Source organism: Manacus candei, unplaced genomic scaffold (genome assembly GCF_025592945.1).
Source record: "Manacus candei isolate 608988 ecotype Guabito, Panama unplaced genomic scaffold, ASM2559294v1 h1tg000011l, whole genome shotgun sequence".
NCBI classification, from domain to species: Eukaryota; Metazoa; Chordata; class Aves; order Passeriformes; family Pipridae; genus Manacus; species Manacus candei.
The window spans coordinates 1,389,576-1,409,859 of record NW_026138059.1 but is presented as its reverse complement, the minus strand read 5'-3'; the positions used below and the strand labels follow the sequence as shown (position 1 = coordinate 1,409,859).

The 20,284-nt window shown below is 36.2% G+C and overlaps 1 non-coding gene across 1 annotated transcript; it reads left to right on the top strand.

The window, feature by feature from the left end:
• Window positions 1-2,307: 2,307 nt before the first annotated feature.
• On the top strand, window positions 2,308-2,380 carry TRNAE-CUC (transfer RNA glutamic acid (anticodon CUC)). Its single transcript has one exon. It is a non-coding gene; the product is annotated as a tRNA-Glu (tRNA).
• The last annotated feature ends 17,904 nt before the right edge of the window (window positions 2,381-20,284 follow it).

The window sequence follows — 20,284 nt, the reverse complement described above, 5'->3', positions numbered from 1 at the left end:
ATCTATGGCATAATGTAGAAAAGAGAAAAAGAATTTAAATCACTCAGTGCATGAATGACATATTGGTGACCTTCGCAATACACTAATGGTTTCACATTTATTAAACTAAGACTAAATGACCAAAATGCTCTCAAACAAATCTGAAGGGGATTAGTGTTACATGCAAAATGTTTCTAATTTTCTTTAATCAGCATGAGAGAAATAGACAAATTACTCTATTTGAGAAAATGTATTCAATGACTGGTAAAACTCATTCTGGAAGGGAACATGTTGACTGGTAGGAGGGAGGGAAAACATTGGTCATTTATTTTTTGCAGTCATCACTCCCATAATACTTCTTAATATTCAGAAAGGAAAAGAATAATGTATTTGACTGCTCCTTGTCACAAATGCATGTAGAAAGAGAATCTAGAGTTCCACATGGCTCCTGCCTTGTCTTGAATATACATTGCAAATACAGAGGTATTTGTAAAGGCACAGAGATTGAAAGGATTCGTCTTAGAAGCTTAGCACTGGAGCTATGAGAGGTGAAATGCTCCTAAGAAGACAGCTTCTTTAGATCCATACAAATTCGGTCTGAAGGGCTGGACTGATATCACAGAAAAACTCAATAGCAAGCTTGATTCAGCTTTCACTGAATGCCTGGTATACATTGGGTCTTAACTGCAGCTGGGTTTGGCTTTGCTAAGGAAAAACAAATATAGACAAGCCACAGATGAAATAAAAAGAACCCAAACCCTGTTAACACTATGAAATAGAGACATTGTAGAACAATTTAGATTGGAAAAGAACTCTAAGATCAGTGAGTCCAACTGTTTATCTATCCCTGCCAAGTCTACCCCTAAACCATAGAACATATAGAACCATAGAACTGTTAAGATTGGAAAACATCTTTGAGATCATAAAGTCCAACCATCCACCCGTCAGCATGTTCAACATTTAACCACATCCCCAAGTGCCATATTGACACATTTTTGAACACTTCCAGGCACTGTGATTCAAACACTTCCCTGAGCAGCCTGTTCCAATGCGTGACCACTCTTGTGGTGAAGAAATATTCCCTAATAATCTAAACATCCTCTGATGCAACTTGAGGCCATTTCCTCTCATCCCGTCACTTGTTACCTGGGAGACTGACATCCACCTCACTACCACTTCCTTTCAGGGAGTGGTATAAAGTGATAAGGTCTCTTCTGAGCCTCCTTTCCTCCAAGATAAACACCCTCAGCTCCCCCAGCCCCTCCTTTTCAGACTTGTGCTCCAGATCTTCCACCAGCTCCATTTCCCCTGTCCGGGCACTCTCTGGCACCTCAATGTCTTTGTTGTCGTGAGGGACCCAAACCCGAACACAGGATTCGAGGTGTAGCCTCATCAGTGTCAAGCACAGGGAGAAGATCACTGCCCTGGTCCTGCTGGCCACACTATTGCTGATACAGTCCAGGATGCCATTGACCTTCTTGGCCACCTGGGCTCATGTTCAGCCACTGTTGACCAGAATCCTCAGGTCCTTTTTCACTGGGCCACTTTCCAGCCACTCTTCCACCAGACTGTAGCACTGCATGGGGTTGTTGTGACCCAAGTGCAGGACCTGGCACTTTGCCTTATTGAACCTCATGCAACTGACCTCAGCCCATCGATCCAGACTGTCCAGATCCCTCTGCAGACCCTTTTTACCCTCACTCCTACTCAACTTGGTGTCATCTGAAAAACAAGGGGGCACACTATCCCCTCATCCAAATCATCTCCCACAATCCTGTCTCCTTACCTACCCATTCTGAAGAGTTTATAGCCATCCATTGCAGCACTCTGACTGTACGATTTAAGACCTACTTTTGCATCATTATGGAATGTAGTTGCCTGAAGACAGGTATTCAGTAAGACTTTACCTCCTAGAGTCCTAAAGGATTTCCCCAGGCCCCTCCAAGTGCCTCCTTGTCTCACAGAAGTGTAGCACATACCCATTAGATGCCTACTTTGAAACAAATTAAATCATCCCCAAAAGTAAGAATAATTTAATGTATCTCTGGACATTTAAACATTAGATAACTAGTCTAACCTGATCTTTTAGACAGCAATTCATAGAGAAACAGGGAAATTAGGTGGGAGACCCATACCGTATGAAGATATGTATTTTAGAAGAGTGAGAAGAATTCCCTTTCTTTCTCCAAGGACTATTGAGGGAACTAAAATCCCTAGGTTGGATAAAAGTTAAGGTGAGATCAAGCACTCCCTGAGAGATTGATCAATGAGCATTCTAATTTAATCTAAGGTATTCTAACGCAATATATTTTGATGAAATCTCCATATTCCCTGGTGGTCTAGTGGTTAGGATTCGGCACTCTCACTGCCGCGGCCCAGGGTTCGATTCCCGGTCAGGGAAGAAGTCCTTCGAGGAGAGCAATGTGTGGGGCGTGCAAGGGACACATCATATTGTAGCTCTGTCTCGTAACTGTCATCCCTTCTTGCCAACAGTTACCCTACACTGTCTTTGTATCCATTATACACATTTATACCTTCTCATGAACTGCTATCCCCTCTATTCTCCCACTCTGGGCGCTGCCACCACTCCCCCTGATCTTTATAGGACTTGCACCCCATCTGTCAAGATGGGTGATGTGCAAACACCATCTTGGCCCAGATCCACTTGCCCAGTTCCTTGCAAAACTCACTCTGCATCTGTTCAGGCTGTTCCTACTACATTATTTTCTACAATATGGCTTTTCTAATAGGCATATTTGGATTTTTGTTTGTTTATTTGCTTTATTTTATTTGAAACCTTCCATGCTCCTTCATTGGAGATAACTAGTCTTCTTTCTTTTTAGGATTTTGTCTATGTATTACATATAGCAGCTAAGGGAGGATCTACACTGTCCACAAATCATTGGACTTTCCACTGTCACTCCAAATTTCATAGTTTCTCTACTTCTGTAAGTCAATCTAACACTAGTCTGCACAGCAAGAGTAGCACTTCACACAGCTCATCTTCTATTGTTATTTCAAGCCAGTGTACAATTTTTTTGGAAAATCTTTGCATACCATTAATGGAATAGCAAATACAACATGGGAGTGCTCTACTGTCCTTTATGTTAATAAAAAAAAATCTGTACTTCTCTGTCCTTCCATAAAATATTCTGATGAACAGCAACAAAGCATCAAAGTAAGTACAGTTAATGATACTAGTAATTTATTCTTAAGCTTCCTATAGAATTCAAAATACATAATCTATCTTCTCTGAAACTTCATATTTTTAATTTCTGTTTCTGATCTTTGGATTGTTCCACTGTAGACAATAATCTGCTAGGAATTCCTTGGTACTATCAATAAAGCTCTGCTGTGACAGCAATTGCAATAAGGTAGGTATTTTGCTTCAGCAGTTAGACATTTAAAACCACTATAGTTTCTACTTTCTCTTCCTTAAAAGCATTGTTTCAGAAATGTTATAGACAATCATATTTTGGTCACCTTTAGAAGTTTGTTACACTTCACTGATGCAAGGTTAATCCAACTTCTGAGTAGCATCTGCAGTTATCTTTGTAGTGCATAATTCTCTGCAGATAAAAAGACTTGGGAAGCAATGGGAAGATGATCTCTTGAAAAATACCCATTCTATGCATTACTCATCCATGTAAGCTGATGAGTAATGCATATTACTGTCCTTTTGATGGTAATAATCATTTGCTTTGTCACCTATGAAGGTTTTGAAGTTTCTTTAATATTATTTACTTTAGTATTAGCTTTTTAGGCTGCACCTTTTGCTTCATTAATTTAGTGACTCCATTTCCCTTTGTCTTTACATCTGTGTTTTTACACTGGGCTTGAGAGATTCCATTTTTTGTCTCCTTCATAATTTTTCACATCTGAATTATGTTTTCCAGAAGTCTTATATTCTGCAGGTTTTCAATATTTTTCCTTCTCTTTAATATTTGTCAATTGAATTGTTAAGCTTACACTTTTTTTCTAATATCATAATTTTGATTTTTTGTCCTGGAGCATAGGAGCTAATTATGATGACTGCTATTAAAAATGACAACTGTATGTCACTCACTTTGTGTAACTATTCATCTTTTGATTACCAAATCCACCTTCTCCAGTGTCAGTAGGTTAATTCTTTACCACCTTTCCCTTGTATTGCCCATTTTCCATCTTGGTGAGCACATTTGTGAGAGTCCCTGCTGGAATACTTATCAAATTTTTATGACATAAATAAGCATTTTATAAACTGTCATGTGCAAAGAAGTTAATTATTGTATTTTATGGGATATACTTATTATTCAAAGCTTATTCATTTACATTAGGTTCGTAAGAAATCAAATATGATGACTAGGCCATTTCTCTAGTACATTATAACAAACAAGGTATAGAAAATGTTTTTTATAAGAAGCAGTCTATTTTAACTAACCATCTATAAGTTGGCTTTTTTTTAATGCTTGAATGTAAAATTTGAAGTTATCTATTGCTTTATTCCAAGTTTTCTAGCTATGTAATAAGAGCTCACACAGTTCATACAGAAGCTACAAAATGTTTCATTAAGACCAAATATCTAAAGATAAACCAACTGTTTAAAGATGGCCCTAGAGCTGATCCCAAAAGGTAGAAGACTGAAAAAGATCAAGGCAATTATGAAACTGCGTAGTTCACTAGTCAAGACATTCTACCAACAGTTTGTGAACCTAACAAAATGCACATGGAGCTATATAGCCAAGTTGCAAATTTATTATAGTTCACATGGCAACTGAGCCACTTTGTGGAGCCAAAATATTTAAAACCTGCTTATAAGCACCTACTTCCCTGTAGATGCTTATAAACATATCAAATTTATTTTAATTTGATGATATTCTGATATTATAACTATTTGTACTACTGAAATAAAACAAAAATTAAGTTTCTGTCTAAGCTTTACATATTTATTCTGTTCCATTAACAATGTATTCCAAATACTTGTTCATGCATGAAATATCCAATTTTTATGATTAATATATTTCTTACCATCTTAAATAGCTTACTGAAGGTTGTAACTCAGGTTGAAGCCATTATACTTTTCCCAGGTCCTTATATTGTGATTATCTATTTGACGTGTAGCATTCAGGAAATGTGTCACTGGTGTCACAAGAAATACAAAAACATTTGAGTCTGTGCTGCTTTCAATAATAAACACTGACTGAAGAACAGGCCAGTGACAAAGGAGCTTTATGGACCCTCAGCTTACACTGAGGGGTAAAATGTGACATGTAAGATCCTTAGCTCTGTGTTGCAGTGATGTTCTCTGGGAACAATTAGCCATTTTTTCCCTGAAATTTACGTATTTCTTCAAATACACAAGCTTCTACATGTGTACTTACACACAAGGGTAAAGAAAGACTAGCATAAGACTGGCTAAGGTGTCACCATGTGACTAATATGGGACATCCAGTGCATGACTTTTAGAACAAAAAACTCAGTAATTGATCAATGTGTATGCCACAGTGGTAGCATGCATGCTGTGGGACATATTTACCCAACTCTTAATAGAAGGAACATATTAATGAAAGCTAAATTCATGCTGCCAGAAGATTCAAACTGTCAGAAAAAAAAAAAGACAAAAATACTGATCAGGTGATACAGCATTTTATGGGAAATGATTCACAAACAGTTTCATATTGATGTGTCTGATGATTGTAGCAATTTGTCTCCATTTTTATTGCATGTCGTTAGAAAAGCAATGGAGAAATGTTGCAGTTAGTCTTGCTAAAAATCTACTTGTTTTGATTGTGTGAAAAAACCTGTATGAGAATTCATAAAAACCTGTCAGACTTTCTATCCGCATTAAACATTATTTTTCATTCTTTTCTGCTAATTTGAAGAAGTAACAGCATGAATATACCTAAAGTTATTGAGACAAAACTTTAAATGCCTATAATAAGTGCCTGCATTTCACCATTACTGCCTAAGCACTAAAATTTCACAACAGTAATATTCATAAAATGGTTCCTTCATGATTGAAAACAATTGTAGATTCAGCAAACAAAATGTGTTGCTAAAAAAGTTAACCTTAATAAAAGAGCTTTTGGCTTGTAGTAGTTCTGTTTCCAAATGTGTCGTGAAGCTGGAATAACTGGGCCTTACTCAGTAAACACTGATCACTGTGCACTGTTTTCCTACTATGGAATATCTGGCACTGCTTGTGTTTTTCTCAGGAAAAAAAGGCTCCCCTTACCTTATTGACTTGCTTATTTCAACCAGTTATTGTCTCCTTGTCATCTATTTAATATAATATTAAAAAAAAATTGTGCTTGTAGCACATTTTCATAAATTAGTGAGGTTTCTCCTATATCTCTTTAAGCAAGTGGAAATCCTGACCATTATACAAGGCCTTTTTCAAGGGTATAAACAACTTTTAACTGTCCCAATATATATCTTTGTCAAGTCTCCTTTTCAGATTTCCTTTTTCTGTCATCTTATCAGTTCTTTCTCTCAGTCTTTTTTGTACATTTCTGTGTTTGTGTGCCTGACTGATACAGAATTCCACAAGTAGCTAGGTAAGTTCAGATAAATGGGTTCAAATAAATAAAAATAATTACAAATTCTCATTATTTTACAATTCTTGAAGTCAAACAGCAATGCCTTAATAATATTTGTAACTGTTACAATTTCACAACTATAATATTAATAGAACTTATCTTGATTTAAAAAGTTGAAAACTTGAGGAGTTAAATATGTGATAAAGAAAATGTTAGTAATGATATAATTGTAAATATAAGGAAAAAATACTTATAAATATATTTTTGATAAAAGAATTAAAAAAAAATTGTTATAGCCTTATTTTACACTGTTATAGTATATTTAGTTCCAGCTTCCTCAGGTGGTACTCAGAACGAATGCAGAAATACAATAGTACCAGAAGACACTTTGAGAGATTTCAAGTACATCTTAGACAAATCAGATTTTTCCAAGATGCTATAAACTAAATAGTCAAACTAGGGAAAAAAAGTTACTATATATGTTTCAAAAGAAAAAGTAATTCTATGACTTTATTTATGTTATATATCAATTTTTCCTTTATGAGAAAAATATATTTTTTACTATATTGAAACTTGAAAAGTTAATTTTACCTCAAATAGAATTTTTTTTTTTCCTGGGAGATGTACAGAAATCTTTGTCTGAATCCTTTATACATAAAATATACTCTCATTAAATCAAGTACACTGTTTATTTGTAACAAAAGTTGTGTTTAGGCTGCAAAATACACACTAGCATCTAAAAGTAATGCTTTCCAATTTCTCTTTAACCAAAATTTTCTCTAAAAAACCTATAATATTTGGTTAATTAATATAGTTATTACCTGAATTTAAAAAAGAAATAGTTTTATTGGATGCAGAATCTGAATTACAGTTGATTTAATTAATGAAACAATAAAAATGTTTGTTTTGTTTTTTAAATTCCTAATCATAATGTTCAGTACATGTTTCATCACATTCTATTTTTTAGTAATATCAGTATAAAAAATGACTGCCCTGTGGTGTTGCACTGATAAAAAAATCAAGTTACAAAGTGTGAGTTTTCTAACTCATACTAGTCTAAGATGAGCTGACTTAATCAAAACTTAATAAGATTTTATCTCTTTTCAGATTTTACAGCTGAGGCCTAGTTTAAATTTCATCATCTTTTCAGGCAGTTTGAGACATATGTTTAAATTCTTTCTCCCTGAGATGGGGAATCTAAATTTGGACTTAATTCCACACTCTGTGTGGGTAAAAGTTCTGTTGTTTGACTCATTATTTGCGCCAAGCTTTTAACATAAATTTACCAAGACTGATAATTAACTCAGAGTAGATTAGCTGTAAGAGCACTATGAGTCTCTGTGGTACTTTGAAAGCTTTGCAATTAGTAGACATTAATTTCCTATGTATGCATATGCAAGGCTTTATCCAAAGCTTTATCAAATGTAATGTAAAAGTTCACACTAACTTCATTGCAAACTGAAGGTCCAGATGAGCAAGAGTATATTTAACATTAGATATATGAATAGTGACATTGAAGGCAGAGGAAATTATTCTCATTCTTAAAACAAGCATATGTTTGAAGAGCCAGCCTTTACATTTGTTTAATCTTCTCTAGGACTTTGAGCAGCAAATAAAATGAAGTCATTCTGAAATAAGTCATTGATAAAATGAACCTGGCAAAACATACAGGTGCCCATCAGACTTCATCAAAACATGTCACATCTTGCCAAATATATGGAGCGATTCACTGCAAGCTTCCTCCTGAAAGAGACTGACAACAGCCTCTCAGAGAAGCTCTGCAGCCAATAAGTTACATCAATCTTTATGTCAGACTTGTTCAGCCAAACTAATATAAAGGCACCCACAGAAGTAACCCCAGAAAAACAAGCAGTTTGTTCATTCATTCACAGTGTCTCCAGCTCCAACAGTTCATCCCTGTCTTCTAGAGTTGCATTTGTGCGCTGTTATCATTTTTCCACAATAAATGACAGGATGTACAGGTACCACAAAAGATTTAGCACAGCTGTTCCTACTGTTCCTTTCCCTTTGTGTTGAGATGCCTTTCTTGACAGCACATATTTGTGACAAATAACACTCAGTGTCTTAGGATGTACTAGTAGAGCAATATAAAATTTTCACTTCTTGAAAAAATTATACTGTAAATAATATGCACACATAACAATATTGCAAGTGACTGCCAGGCAAAAAGAGGTGTGCAACAGCCTTTAATTAAAAAAAAAAAAGGTCTCTTCCAGTTAAATTATTTACAAAATTTTTATTATTTGCCTGGAATATGAATAAACTTACGTTACCAGCTGAAGAGTGGGAGGAGAGGAAGAATAAAACAGCTCTAACCACCTACTGGAAACTTCAGATTACTCCTTTAATCTGTTTGTGCAATTCTGCATGTGCTCAACCTTATTAGGCTGTTCTTGCAGGTGTCAGTACTGTGTACTCTAATAACAAGGTACAGTGCCATGATGTCCTGAGTACTCAAGTTTATGATAAAGGAATCAAGAGGCTAGAGCAAGCCAAGGCTCTTCTTTTCAGACAGGAAAAAAGAAAATGCAACTCCAGGGAGCACAGCAGCTCAATAATTGATGCCACTGAGGAGGCACCTGTACCTGCTAGATCATCTTCATCCTTTATAGCTGAGAGTGACTGAATGAGAACAAAAGAGAGAGCTGGCAAAATCCCAAGGACATTTGACAACACTGGATTTGCCTTTTATGAAGATCATGCACATGGGCAATTAGCATGACTGAGCCAAGTCTCAGTACTTGAGAAGAGATGGTGATAATGACCTGAGCAGTAGCATTTATTCATGAAATAATAGATGCTTGTACCCTCGGAAAACAACAGCATCAACTTAAACTGGGTTGGTTTCTAATAAAATCTATAACCTTTATATGCAGTATTGACAATGTCCCCCTGACCAATCGAAAGAGAAATAAAAAAAAATTTATTTTTTTCAAAATATGTATAAAATACATACATACCTACAGCATATAATATGTGTTTATTTCCCTGTGTTGTTTCCTCAAACTTCTCTGATTCAGAATGGTCAGAAGTTCTCTCAATACAACAAAAATTCTGCTGAGTAATTTAATTCTCCAGTGGAAAACCAAAATGAGGTGATTAATCACTTGCCAATTTCCACCAGAAACTTCAAGAGAGTAATAAATGTTTCATGTTTCTAAATTTGCCACCTCTAGTCTAGCAAAGGGAGACAAGAAAAAAATCAAACAACAGAGATCAACAAGACGCCTCACAATTATGATGTCTTTTCCATAGGGAGAATTAGCTTAATACCCTCCCCTCTCCCAGCACACACATATCATTAATATAACTACATTGTCTCTCTGGTCCTGCACAATTTCATAATTTTATTTGGACAGAGTAGGAATTCACACATCATCCCAATATGAGTAAAATGCAAATGAAGGCATGATTAATCATCAGAGGTCAGATGTAGAAGACCATATGCTTATACAAACCCACATAAAATCACACTGGATAGAAAGAGAAGGATTTACCCATTCTGTGATTGCCAAAGGGATATGAAGATAAATGTTACTTAGAAATTACAAGAGAGCAAATGATCAACTGAAGTATACAATCATCTAAACCAGTCAGGATCAGCTCCTACCTCCTGTTCTTATCTTAACCATCTCTTTTTCCCTGAGCTCTGTAGATGCCATACTGGTGGTGAGTGGGCTCCTGCCTGGGGAGAGTTAAAACCTTTTCTTTTCTAGCAATAAATAGTCCTATGTTTTTGTTTGTTACTAAACAGTGTCACGGATGAAGTCTTTTGTCTCCTCGTGTGATTGGAAGCAATCAGCACATTGTTACCAGTTATCCTGGAAAATACAGCATTGCTTCCTCTCCATTCTAGTAGTGGGAACATGCATCATTTTCAAATCTACCAAAGATATATACAATTGCATGGTCTTAGGAGATCTTCATGGAAGACATTTTAAGAGGAATTTCTGGCCTCTGAAAGAGGGGTTACAGCTTTGATTTTCCCCATAGCAAAAGGTGTAAATTTACAGCACCCTTAACGCTGCATTTGTTCCATACCTTTGGCAGTTTGCTGCAGTGTTAGCCAGAGTGATGTATAACGTTGCCAGAGGGAAACAAATTTTCCATAGAAATGATGAATCTTTAGCACAGGAAGCTTAAGGTTTTGAAATACAATTTAATACTAGCTACTGATTTTTGCTGACCCCTTTGTACTCTCTTGGAAAAGAATTAAAGCTCATAGAAATACTGTTTGCACGATAGGGAAAAGTAGTCCTCTGAAACAGGGAGCTAGCCTTGACTCTCAGTGCTCCTGGGCTTTTTTTTTCTCTTTAAGCCAATTACTAAGGAAATGAATCCTCTCTCACGTTTAGAGTCACGTGTTTTAAATTACTTGAAGTTTGCAGACATAGGTGAAAAAAAAAAGAACAAACTAAAAAGTAAGAGGGCAGAGAACTCAAGGCAATTTATTCTCTCAAATTAACAAGATGGTACAGAATATTTTTAGGGCAATTACAAAAGAGCATATTGGTTTGTAGTTCTATAAAAAAGGAATGGGTAAGGCTCCTGTTTCATTTTTGTGTGTGTGTTTAAGTCCAGATAGAAGCTCTTTATTTGTTTGGATCCTGAGGAATGGAACTGTCTTTCCTCTATTTGTGTCTGACTATTTGTCCCCTTTCATCTCCCACCTTCCTTCTGCTACCTTTTCACTACAACACAAGGAATATGTCAGCTGCAAGAGAAAAAATTGCTGGTACAGCTTCATAAAAATTAGACTGTGACCAGATGTCATCCCCACTGCTCAGCCTTTCCAGTTTGCTCTGGCAATGTCTTTTGTTTCTCTTTATTAAGGGAGACAAGATTGCAAAAGCTTCTTAGGTAAAGGGTAGATAATGTATCTGACTTGAAATGGAGAGTAGGAGAGGGCTCAAAGCACCAGAAAGAGCTGCTCTGTTCTTCTGACAAATAAAAATGTTATCAAAAATGCTGATGCAGTAGATGTGTGTTTCTGCAGTCGACGCTGTAGACCAGTATTTTTGAAAAGGACACTACAAAGGTTTTTTAAATTACATGTAATATATATAAATACACAAATACATATAATTATTTATATATAGTGCCAAAATACGTATTTGACAACATAATTGCGTTATGCTGGATTCCTTCACACCCAATTTAGAATCTGATTTAATCTAGATCACATTACAAATAGGTGCCAGATGCTCCAAGTTCCAGTTGTGGTCGGGCAAATGATGGAGTATCAAGATTTTTCTACAGATAAACAGATCTATATTTTCTAGTTATGTTTAGGTACAAGCACTTATTCATATCCTTCCTAAATAAGTATTTGGTTTTGTTGGCTGTATTAATAAAACAAGTCTCACACGAACAGTGTGCCCACAGAGCAAATGGGATGAGGAGGGGAGATGGTGAGACACGCCTGCACTTCTGCTAGACACTCACACAACATTCAAATTATGTTAGCACCATATGAAAGTAGATATATTAATCTTAAACTGAAAAATTACTGGTTAATTAGCAGAGCTTAAAACATAATGGGAATGAAACTCCTCTACATCCATATTACATGCTTCCCAAAGACAATATAGGGACTAGTTGCCACCCAAAGCCTCTTTTTATAAATTGATTGAAAGGCAACATAGGACAAGACTTAATAAATATAGGACTCTTGGGCGACTAAGTCATGATGCAAAGAGCCACAGAAGTAAAAAGAGGTTTTATCAGTTGGAAGTTAGTTGAAGCCAAATGCCTCAGACCAGTCACATGAAAATAAAAGAGAAGGCTACAAAACTTCAGTGCAGGGGGACATGGTAGATAATTGAACAACGTGAAACATAGGCCAAGGGTACAGCACAAGAAAAAGAGCTAGTTTTACATATACTGGTGCATAAGGAGATGTTATTTCAGGATTGCCTCTATGACCAAAAGAGAAATCTGGTTCCTTCTCTGAAGTGTTAATAACACCCTACTCCTCCACTGATGCTAATGATGCAAGCAATCCTAGCCAGGCAGCATTGATATTGTTCTGTGTTATCATGCCAGGATCTGTATTCATTGAAACAGGGCTAACTATTAATCATTGCTATGCCTGTGCTTCTGTACATTTTATAATTCACTGAAATGAAGTAGCATATGGTGGATAATATTTTCCAATTACTTTAGTTAAACAGTGTAAAACAAATGTAAGAGATGGTGCTTCCTGTTGGACAAAACACATCCCTATTTACAGACAATCTGGGAAGAAATAAATCCTAGGACAGATGTTCTAACGTAATTGATTTAAAAATTCTGGAGTTTAAGATAACCTGTTCTGCATCCTCTGATAACAGGCTGTTATTTGCCTCTGGTCTCAACACTGTATCCATACATAGAGACATTTTCATACCATCTACTGGATTGATTTGTCTCCTGACATCTGTTAGTTCTTGTGCCATTGATAAGGTACAGGTTCTTGTTCTGCATCACAAATGTTCTTCAGCTACTAAGAACTAACTTGCATAATTATTTCAGAATCTTTAGTACTTTAAACAATATTTCTGCACTTATTGCCAGCTGATGTCAGCAACAGACAGGCTCTTTGATCAGTTGATATTTTTGTTCCTTCCCACTGCCACACACGTCTTTGGTTTTGATTTCCAAGCCATGAAAGTAAGATGAGGAAAAGAAGGTCATTCACATTTTAGAAGCCATGCAATCAAATACGATTTGCTTGCAATTGCTCCTAGCCTCTCTTTTTTTTTTTTTTCACAGTCATATCCTGAGGAACATTGTCAAGTGCAGTAAACTAGGTCTAAAAGGCCATCAAAAATGTATGAAATAAGAAAGACAGAGAAAATTACTGAAAAATAAAGCTTGTCTACTTTCTCTTTTTTTTTTCTGAAAATTCTGGCCATCAGAGAAACTCAGTGCAGGAATTTTAAAATTATTAATTGTATGTGAACTTGATAGTTCCAAAGTACTATGGAACTGCATGCCAAGAACATGGTTACTACCAAAATTGCACTTTAGTCCTTGTTTCAGAATCCTTTATAAATATGTTCTGAATTACTTACTCTTAATATGATGTTATGTATACCCACTGTTATGTATGAAACCTACTATGTTGTGTTATTATTCTTGTGTACAGGTCCTAATCAGCTTTCCATAAGCAGAACTTTCTTGTGTTGTAGCAGCAATTTTTCGTGTTGAAAATTTCCAGTACAGAAACAGAGCTGTGAAAGCTAGTAGAAGATATAGAAAATATGGCAGAAGATACAAAGATATAATATAGTTCCTTGAAACATCTGCCCTCCAAGTGTTTTACGGGTGGCATTATTCAGCTCTGGACATCCCTGCCTTAGGAAGTGCATTTGCAAATGAATATGAGGGAAGCTGTTTGCTTTGAATGAGGGAGGGGGGTGGGAGATCTCACACCTTGTGAGAGATACTAAAAAATTAAAAGGCTTTGAGCTGTGCAATACAGCCACCAAAGAAATTTTAACTAATGAATAACTAGAAGAACTAAATTACAGTTTCTGAAGTTGTGTTTTGAGTATACCTTCATGCAAAGAAAGCAAAGCTTTCCAAATTTTTTTTCCTACCACAATATACTTGCTAAAGTATAATGGTTTAACCTGCCTCTTCTGTTTTAAACAATTTAGGACTAGATGTCAGAGTCATGAGGTTTATGTCCACTTCCAAATCTATTAAGTGGACATTTTAAGTCAAAATATCAGTCTATTGTGAGTGAAGATATCAAGGTGAGATTAAAAAAAAAACAACCAAAAACAAATGAGACAACACAAAAGATAAAAACATATACAATGAAATTTATATGAATGTTACATTTCTATACCCATAGTTGTATTCCACAATTTTTTTAAAATGTAAATTCTTAAACTTGATATGTGTGAACTCTCAAAGCATCTCACTAAGTATGTTGAAAGACCACTTTTCATTCATAGTTTTACAAATACCCACACTTAAAGTCACCCAGCTCTGTAGTAAGGCAGCAGACCAACGAACACTGAGTGTGATGCCTTTTCCTGATGAAGGGTCTGTATTGAGCTAACATTCACTGCAGCACAAGCACTTCAGTGCCATCCACTTTTATCACAACAATTTGTTCTGATAACACAGAACTAGTGGTGCCTGACAGCCTATATATGGGAGCTGCGTCCTATGTACCATATATTTCTCACTTCTGTAACCCAGAACTCCTCTGTAATTCTGATGACAAACTCCCTCCTATTATTTTTGCTCATAATTTGTCTGTCTTCCTCTTATCTTCTGCTTACCTTCTGTGGCTTGCTGCCTGATGTCACAAGGTCCTGACTGATGGGTCAGGTTCTGTCAGCAATTCTTTAAACAAAGACATTAGCAGAGTTGATTTACATTCAGGAGGTGATTTGCAGAAGTCTGCATGTATATATGAAAGAGAAATCACACTTAACCAAACTGATAGTTCTCTTTGTTGATATGACTGTGTTGGTGGAGGAGGGGAGACAATTTGATGTTTTAAAAGCTTTGGACAGTGTTTCCCATAACATCCTCACAGACAAACTCATGAAGTGCTAACTGGGGTAGTGAACAGCAAGGTAGACAACCTGGTTTCAAAGGGTTGTGACCAGCATCCTGAAGTCCAGCTTGAGTCTAGTCACTAGTGATTCACCTGAAGGGTCAGTACTGGAGCCAGTACTATTTAACACCTTCATTAATGACTAGGAGGGTGGAACAGAATGTATCTCAACAGTTTTGCAAATGATAGAAAACTCTCAGGAGTTATTGGTACACAAGTATGTGTCCAGGGACCTGGACAGGCTGGAGAATTTGACAAACTGGAATCTCATGAAATAAAGAAAAGGAATAACCTCAGGCACCAGGGCAAGCTGGAGGCCAACCAGTTGGAAAACAGATTTGCAGAAAAGAACTTGGGGGTTGTGATTGTCAAAATGGTGACTAAGAGCCAGCAGTGTCATCTCATGGTAAAGGTGATCAACAGCATCTTGAGCTGCATTAGGAAGAATGTCATGAGCAGCTCAGGGGAGATTATCTCTGTGGTGCTCTGCCTGGGGTGTTTAAGTCCTTCTTTAGAACTGGCCAGCAGGCTGAAACTACATCTATCCTAGTGAGCTGAGCAGTGCTGGGACTTATTCCCTGGGCCAGATGGTATAGGTAGGCCTCATCCATGTTTCTAAATCCTTTTAAACTCCTGATATAGTGCATGCAGGATTTCTGTTAAGGATGGTTCCTGACCTGTTGTAGCCCAGAATCTTTCAAGAAACCATTTGGGAAAGTGTGAATTGCCCAGGGATGATGTTGTGCCAGGGATGTTGTAAAAATTAAACAGTCCAGATGGTTGGTACTGTTTACTTTATAGAACAGTAGTAGAACATATGTAGTCTCAGATAAAAAAAATTATTTTATGTAATTTCAAGGCCAAAGCCTAAAGTGACCACCAGAATCTCCCTTAACCTAAATGGGCCAGTGGTAGATTAATCTCATTTTAGGTGATATCCTGTTCTCACCATTGACTGTGGTGCAATTTAGGGTGATTTAGGGTGATTGTCTTAGATGAGAAAACTAGTGGTCTGCTAATCAGGAAAGAGTCACATGCTTAGGGGCCGACTGTCAAAGAATATTCAGGTGTCAGGGATGTGATAGATGCTTTATGAGGGCTTCAAAAACAGCTTAATAGCTAACCATTGCATAGTAGCAACTTCTAGAGAATTGTATCCTGGGCTGAGCATGAATCAGAAGTAAAATCATATCATGGATCACCATTAATCAGTCTTTCTTTCAGAAACTGCATAGATAGAAAATAATGTGATTTCAATCAAATTCGATTAATTGCAAGCCCAGAACCTAAGATATGTGTATGAATCTGTTAGACTTGAATAAGCAATGACAGATAAAGGATATTTATTACACTTGTCTGACTCAAATTCCATTCATGAATAAGGATTGCTTGAATATGCAGGGGGATTTATGATTGACAGATGGTTAATTTCAGTTTTCTTGCTAAAAAAAAGAACCAAACCCAATGACAAATTCATCTTCATGTGTCACATGTTCTTTTTACTAAGGGGAAAGGATAATTCCTGAATATATGAGCATGTCTTATTTACAAACAACTTTCTGTAAAGGCAACGTGCCCACAGTTGCAGAGAGTTGATCTTATTTTGTTGGGAAATGGTTTTAGAATGGTTCCAGGGACTTCATAGCAAGTAAATAAATGTGATGATATAAGTAAATACATGAATACAAAAAATTAACTTTCAGTTTTAACTCTCCAGGAAAAACACTGTGATTTCCAGGACCAGATCCACATTCTCCACCCAAGAATTGTCTGAAAAATGACAGAACTGTTACAAATAACTAAACTCACTCACAGGTATGAAAGATTTGTCATATGCACGTTCTTTCATTTAAATTTTGACTGTTATCTGGTGCTAGAACAGTGTCAATTCTATTTTTCTGTCAGGATATCATGTCTGAAAAAATGACTAATTAGTAATGACTTTTGCAGCTTGTCAGGAAGAGAAATTGGAATAAATTCTTGTCTAGAGCAATTAATTGAAATTTGCAGTGTTACCATATGTAAGTGTGAGTTTCCCCTATTAATTAGAAGCCTTAATTACTTTGATCAGAGACTTCATTATACCACTACTGGGAAGCCATGCAAATAGGGAAAAAAAAAAAAAGAGATCTCGAACAGGCCAGTTATTCTACTATCAAGAGCCTTTTTTTTCTTTTTGGTCCTCATAGCATTGCATAAAAGCTTTATTGGATCCAGATCTGAACTCCTGTGGAAGTTTATTTCATACCTGAACTCTACCAAATATATAATACATTTTTTCCAATGTATATTAATGTTGTTTTATTATTTACCTTATCAAGAGCAGAACATCAAAGCATTTTAGAACTCATGGTTGTCAGCAGAGACAACAGCCCTTTGAGGGAGACAGGGTATCAGGGTTTCATGATCTATTTTTAGCTTCTGGCAGCCAAAGTTTTCTTGTGAAATCTCACATTAGCTGCTTAATATTTCTTCAGTTTGCCTCCTGTGTAGAGAGATAACAACTACATTCTCCCTCTTCTTCATCTGACTTGTCCCGTTAGAATAAACTGAGAACAAGCACAACACACTTGCACAGTTTGTTCAGGGGCTCACAGCAGCCTTGTGTGGAGCTGAAGGGCAGGGCAGAGGGCTCTCTACAACATCATACACAAATGGCCAACAGAGCAGAAAGCTAAACAGACAACTAGTTCATTAACTGTGCTAATGACATCTTAGTGAAGACTTAGATTGCCTCAGTAATTTTTACATGTACAGTTGTGCATCCCATGTAAAATCCTAGCACAGGTTTTTATGTGTGTGCACACAAGACAACAGCCGTCCCAAAGCTGTACTTAAATCCATCTTTAGATGCACCAGTGTAGTTAATATTCTTTATTGGGATGGGAGGAACAAAGACATCTCTGTCGTATGTCAAAAAAAAAGGAAAAAAGAATTTCTGCTCTTTTGTATAGTCTTTCACAATACTGAAAGTAGTACCATATTTTTATTTCAAATGAGTTGTTGTTCTCTTCAGTTGCTACTATAATGGTTGTGTTACCCAATTACACGTCTTCAACCACTTTTTTTTTTCTAAGTCTGTGCCTCCCCTTGATCCACCTCTCAAAGGTCTGTAGTCCTGGTTTGCATTTTAATGAGGTGATCTACAGACACTTGAAAATTTGCTGAATGCAGTCAGCAGTAATGAAACGGTTTTAATAATTCCCCGCAGCAGCACACATATCTAAATTCTGTAGAATTTAACATTTTTGGATACTACAACATTAGATTAGACATAAACCTGTTGTTTTTCTATTGTGATCACAGCAATGAAGTTTCTTTTCCCTGTTATTCTGAGACAGCCCAGAGGCTTACTTACCTTTGTGAAAGCATATAAATAAGATATTTTTCTTAATTTGCCTCTCAAGGGGCAAATGTATGGACAGGATTTGAAGCAGAAAGGGTAAAGACTGCTCTTTAATTTTGAGTGATATTGTACAGCAAGCTCAAAAACGAATTCCCTATATACCAAATATCAGTATAATGGCTTAAAGATGTAAAGTTTGTGGTTTTTTTTTCCTCTCTACATGTAGTGTGTTATATTATATGTGATCAGCCAAAACAAAACAGCTGTCACTGCCAAACACCAGCTGTGTATCATTATCTTGAATTTCATCAAACATTCTTCAGTCATTAATTCTGTAATGTTCTGGTTGTGCTGTTAAAGTATTAGATAGAAAATATGCATCTAGGTTATGATGACAAAACTGGATGACATTTAATCAGCAGAACACTGGTCTCATAATTAATGTTTGAGACCTTGAACTTTGACTTTCTTTTTTTTTATTGTCCATTAGCTGGAAAGGACCCTGAAATAGGCACAGAAACAGAAGAACTTAGGTTTTAAAAAAAAAAGTTTTCTGTTTCAGTCAGTAGTCTCCAACTTTTTCTAGCTTTCTAGCAACCATACTTAGGAATAAATGTGCCGCCAACAACATCTGACCTCGCTCTGTATAAACATATTTTAGCTTTACCAGCAAAAACTTCCATTGGCCTTTGGTGTTGGAGGATCTTGCAGGGAACATATTGCCACTAAACTATATTTAGAACCACTGATAAATGTGAATTTGTCTTGAATTCATGTAATATTATGCCTTTTACTAACATGAGTGCAAAATCCCTGTTTTGCTATACACTAACCAAAAAGTGCTAAGGTAATCACATTTTTTCAAAAATCAAGTTAATGATGAGCAAAATTAAAATGGTCTTTTGGTGTAGCCTGGGAGAGGAGGAGGTGAAAATATTCAAAGGAAACCTCAAATAGGTATAATTAACATCAAGTGTTAATGCCTATGTAGTCTACCTCCTTCAAATATTTTATAGTATATTCATCTTTTCCCACAGATTTTTGTTCTGTTTGCAGTCTTTGCAGATTTTATTATCTGCACTTAGCGTGGATGCAAAAATTTACCTTTAGCACAATATGTGTTTCTCCCTGTCAGTCTTCTGTTTACAGCTTCAACGCAACTATAGCTCTGAACAGTGCTTAAAGGCTTTTAGCTATGCTTAAGTTGGCTGTACCTGACCATGTCTAAGTATTTTCCTGAAAGAGAAAAGGTGTTGAACTGGAGACCATATAATAAGCTTCAAAATTGCTGTTGAATTAATAGGGAATATTGACCTTAAATATAGTGAGTGATTCCTCTGCTAAAAAAACCTTACATATCCTGAAGTTTATGCAAAATACCAGATTTAAAGCTAAACATTTTTGTTATTTTTTATAGACTGCAGAGAAATATGTGTTGTCCATGGCAGACTGTGGATATAGAGGAATATAAATTAGGCCAAATCTCATTACATGTTTACAGTTCAGCTGGACAACCAAGCTAAGTCCTCTCTGTGCTTTGGAAAATGTCATGGGACATGTAGAGCTTAAAGTAGCCAGGATCTTAATTAAGGTCTACCAGAGTATCTGCCATCCTTCTGCTGCAGTAGCGTGACTTCTGGGATGACAGCACATTTCATTTAACACTGGTAATTAACAAAGTGTCTCAGTGGAAACAACAGCATCTATTGGAGGAAAACTAAGAAAAGAGTTTATTAGTGGAGGAACCTCAACATTGTTCACACTCGGAGCAGTCAATCTGAAAGAAAGACAAAAAGGAGCAAAAAGGGGATATGTCAAATTATTTTTTAATACTTTTTAAAGTTTTATTTAATATCTGAC